At 40.5% G+C, this 5,000-nt stretch overlaps 1 pseudogene; it reads left to right on the forward strand.

Annotated features, from left to right (window-relative positions):
* The window catches only part of LOC142921207 (28S ribosomal RNA), a 10,288-nt pseudogene that overhangs the window by 3,454 nt on the left and 1,834 nt on the right, over positions 1–5,000 (forward strand).

The following is a 5,000-nucleotide window of genomic DNA, read 5'->3' on the forward strand; positions in this document are numbered from 1 at the left end:
TAGTCTGGAGTATATATGCGTTATCTGTAAACAACACATGGGCAAAGCATCCGAACTTGTTGCACATTTTAACATCAAACACAGAGACATTCCTCTGGTGTTTAAGTGCGCTAAATGTGACAAAACCAACTCAAACCACCGATCGATTGCCTGTCATGCCCCCAAATGTGGGGGAATAAAGTTAACTGAGGAAAGCTTACCAATGGTCTGTGAATGTTGCCAGGCACGCTTTGCGACTCTAAGTGGCCTTTCGCAGCACAAGAGGCATGCTCACCCAGTCACCCGTAATGAGGAAAGGATTAAAGATGGTATAAAGGGTACCTCGCAGAGAGGGGTACACCGTAGCTGCTGGTCTTTGAAGGAAGTAGAACAGCTGGCCCTTTTAGAGTTGCAGTATCAGGGGAAAAAGAATATCAATAAGATCATTGCTGAAGCGCTTGGGACTAAGACCAACAAGCAAGTCTCTGACAAGAGACGGGACCTAAGTAAAAAGACAGGGGCCCCCATGTCAGACAGCTTACATTTTTCTTCTAGGCCTCTTGAGACATTGTCTCCCCCACCAAATGTAACAACGGGGACTTCATCCATACTCGCTCAAGCAGCTGAGCGGCTTACGAATGAGAATTCTGGGACCCTGGAAAAGCCTGCAATGGAGGCAATAAAGGCTTGGCTTAACGGCGAGGGCCAACATGATGCCCTCGTAGAAACTGCCACAGCATTGATGCTTTGTCCGATGAGATTGGTGAAAAACAAAGGCAAACGTTCAAAACCCGAGAACGACATTATTAAACCCAGGATATTACCCACACGATCTTGGATGAAGAAGAGAGCGGAAAAACGAGGAAGCTTCATGAAGCACCAGAAGCTCTTCTTTAAGAACCGCTCTCTTCTTGCGTCCTTAGTCCTGGATGGCACTGAACGTCATGAATGCCTAATCCCGAACGCAGATGTATATCGTTTTTACTGCGAAAAATGGGAGAAGGTGTTGCCATTCAATGGCCTGGGCCAATTTAAGTCATCAGGTGTTGCAAATAACGAATACTTTGAGCCCCTAATTTCGGTGGAGGAAGTTCAGACTGCCATACGGGCCATTAAACCAACGTCAGCAGCTGGGCCAGATGGCCTAACAAGGGCTGCAATCTGTGCTGCCGACCCCGAGGGTCGGACACTGACAGCCCTATTTAATGCATGGATGATTACAGGAATTATTCCCAAAGAGTTGAAAAAGAATAGGACGATTCTTATTCCTAAGGTTATGGATGATGAAAAGCTGAAAGAATTGGGGAACTGGAGACCAATAACGATTGGTTCAATGATTCTGAGATTATTTTCCAGAATAATGACTGCACGTCTTGCTCGTGCTTGTCCCTTAAACCCAAGGCAGCGTGGTTTTATAGCGGCATCTGGCTGCTCTGAAAATCTTAAGGTGCTACAGGACCTTATGAGACACGCTAAGAAATTGCACAGGCCGTTGGCTGTCATGTTCATCGACATAGCGAAAGCTTTTGACTCGGTTTCGCATGCTCATATTTTATGGGTGTTAAGGCACAAGAAAGTAGATGAACACGTGGTGGGCATCATCCAGAACGCCTACGATCGGTGTACGACCTCGTTCAAAAGCAATGGCGAGTCGACTCGAGAAATTAGCATACGTGTTGGTGTCAAACAGGGTGACCCCATGTCACCCCTGCTCTTCAATCTTGCCATGGACCCTTTGATATGCACCCTAGAGTCACACGGAGTTGGGTACTCCATTGATACCGACCACGTGACAGCTCTTGCGTTTGCTGATGATTTGGTGTTGGTGAGCGAATCTTGGGTTGGTATGGCCGCCAATCTAGCGATCTTGGAATCATTTTGTGGGCTATCGGGATTGGAGGTTCAGGCCAGAAAGTGCCAGGGCTTCATGATAAGCCCAACCAAATATTCATATACGGTGAACAACTGCGACCCATGGACTATCAAAAATAAAGATGTCCATATGATCCAACCTGATGAATCAACGAAATACCTTGGTCTGAAAATTGGCCCTTGGACTGGCACTATACAGCCTGATCTACATTGTCAGCTAAAGACATGGATCTCGAAAATCGATGAGGCGCCTCTGAAGCCAACTCAGAAGGTTGAACTACTCAATGCCTATGCCCTACCCAGATTGTTATATCCTGCAGACCACTCGGACTGCAAGCAATCAACTCTCCGTGGGTTGGACCAAGAGATTAGAAAGGCGGTAAAAGGATGGCTCCACCTTCCCGCTTCAACTTGTGATGGACTGTTATATGCCAGAGCCCGAGACGGAGGCCTTGCCATCTTGAAACTGGAAAAAACAATCCCTTCGGTTCAAGTTAGAAGGCTGCAACGTATAGCAAACTCGTCCGATGCTATCACCCGTAATATTGTGTCCTCGCAGGGTATGGAGGAAGAATACCGTAATTTGTGGGTACGAGCAGGGGGTGACAGTGATGCAATCCCAACATTCGTTCTCAGGGACTCGGTGTCAAAAGAACCTGTATATCCGAGACCCTGCGATTGGAGGGAGCATGAATTTCAGAGATGGTGCGAAAAGCCGGTTCAAGGAAGGGGCATTGTAAACTTTGCGCATGATAGAATCAGTAATGCTTGGTTGAGGCCATGGTGCGGCTTTAAACAATGCTTCTTTATCGCAGCACTACAACTAAGGGCAAATATTTACCCAACAAGAGAAAGCTTGAACAGAGGCAGAGATGGGGCCTTACGTTCCTGCAGGAAATGCTCTGCCAGACTCGAGTCCCTTTCGCACATTCTCGGTCAATGTCCTGCAGTACAGAAAGCAAGAATTGCGCGACATAACAAGATCAGTAACATTCTGGCAGACGAAGTGGCTAGATTGGGCTGGTCTGTATACAAAGAGCCACGGTTCATATCCGAGACGGGAGAGATGAGAAAGCCTGACCTCGTGTTTGCAAAAGATGAGGAGGCGGTTGTGATCGATGTCACCGTCCGTTTTGAGCTTTCAAAGAATACCTTGTCAGATGCTGCCTCGCACAAAGTTTCGTACTATACCCCTCTTGGTGATCAAGTCAAAGTGCTGACGAAGGCTAGCAAGGTCACATTCTTTGGATTCCCGGTTGGGGCAAGAGGAAAGTGGCCCCTTGAGAATAACGAGGTACTTACCTCCCTGGGCCTGACCAAACCCAGAACGACATCACTGGCCAAGATGATTTCCCGCAGAACGCTGCTTTTCTCTCTTGATATTCTGAGAATGTTCTGTGGAAATTATGCGGTCTATGAACAGTCATAGACAACCTCCGAAACAAATAATAGTTTTGTTTTAAGATGTCATTTGTTTTAGATTGATTTTGTTATTTTCGAAGGTGAAGTCGGTTTTTATTTCATTTTACTATTTTCCACAATTTAGATTGTTATTTTCCAAGACGAAGTCTTGGTTCTTTTTTTTATTGTTAGTTTTTTTTTAACACGTCGTATTTGTTACTTTAGAGCTTAGAGGGGACTTTATTTTCGCCTTACTATTTTCTGCCTACAAAGAAGATTAAAAATAAGCTTTTTTTCAAGATGGTTTTGTTATTTTCCAAGGTGAAGTCTTGGTATTCTTATTTTACTATTTTCCATAAAGAAGACCTTTCTTTTAGATTTTGTTATTTTCCAAGACGAAGACTTGGTATTTTTATTATATTGCTATTTTTTACACGAAGCTTATTCAAGAGCACTTATATAGATTAGACTTTGTTATTTTAATTCTTTATTTTTGGACTACATCAGTTCGAGAGTCCTGTAACTTACTATTTTCTGCCTACAAAGAAGATTACAAATAAGCTTTATTTAAGATGTTTTAGATTAGATTTTGTTATTTTCCAAGGTGAAGTCTTGGTTTTTTTTATTTTACTATTTTCCACAAAGAAGACTTTTCTTTTCTTTTAGATTTTGTTATTTTCCAAGACGAAGACTTGGTATTTTTTTGCTATTTTTTTACAGGAAGCTTTATTCAAGAGCACTTATATAGATTAGACTTTGTTATTTTAATTCTTTATTTTTGCACTACATCAGTTCGAGAGAAGACTACAAACCAGCTTTATTTAAGATGTTTTAGATTAGATTTTGTTATTTTCCAAGGTGAAGTCTTGGTTTTTTATTTTACTATTTTCCACAAAGAAGACTTTTCTTTTAGATTTTGTTATTTTCCAAGACGAAGACTTGGTATTTTTTTATTGCTATTTTTTTTACACGAAGCCTATTCAAGAGCACTTATATAGATTAGACTTTGTTATTTTAATTCTTTATTTTTGGACTACATCAGTTCGAGAGTCCTGTAACTTACTATTTTCTGCCTACAAAGAAGATTACAAATAAGCTTTATTTAAGATGTTTTAGATTAGATTTTGTTATTTTCCAAGGTGAAGTCTTGGTTTTTTTTATTTTACTATTTTCCACAAAGAAGACTTTTCTTTTCTTTTAGATTTTGTTATTTTCCAAGACGAAGACTTGTTTTTTTTATATTGCTATTTTTTTTTTACTCTGCTTTATTCAAGAGCGCTTATATAGATTAGACTTTGTTATTTTAATTCTTTATTTTTGGAATACATCAGTTTGAGAGTCCTGTAACGTACTATTTTCTGCCTACAAAGAAGACTACAGACAAGCTTTATTTAAGATGTTTTAGATTAGATTTTGTTATTTTCCAAGGTGAAGACTTGGTTTTTTTATTTTACTATTTTCCACAAAGAAGATTTTTCTTTTAGATTTTGTTATTTTCCAAGACGAAGACTTGGTATTTTTTTTATTGCTAGTTTTTTTTATATGTTACTTCAGAGCATAGAGAGGACTTTATTTTTACCTTACTATTTTCTGCCTTCAAAGAAGATTAAAAATAAGCTTTATTCAACATTACTTATATAGATTAGACTTTGTTATTTTAATTCTTTATTTTTTGGAGTACATCAGTTCGAGAATCCGGTAACTTACCGACTCTACTCCTTGTTGCCATTGATGCACGGCAGCAGGGA

This window comes from Petromyzon marinus, unplaced genomic scaffold (assembly GCF_048934315.1).
Source record: "Petromyzon marinus isolate PM22_M1 ecotype Great Lakes invasive population unplaced genomic scaffold, UKy_Petmar_22M1.pri1.0 PM_G_Scaffold_8, whole genome shotgun sequence".
Taxonomy (NCBI): Eukaryota; Metazoa; Chordata; class Hyperoartia; order Petromyzontiformes; family Petromyzontidae; genus Petromyzon; species Petromyzon marinus.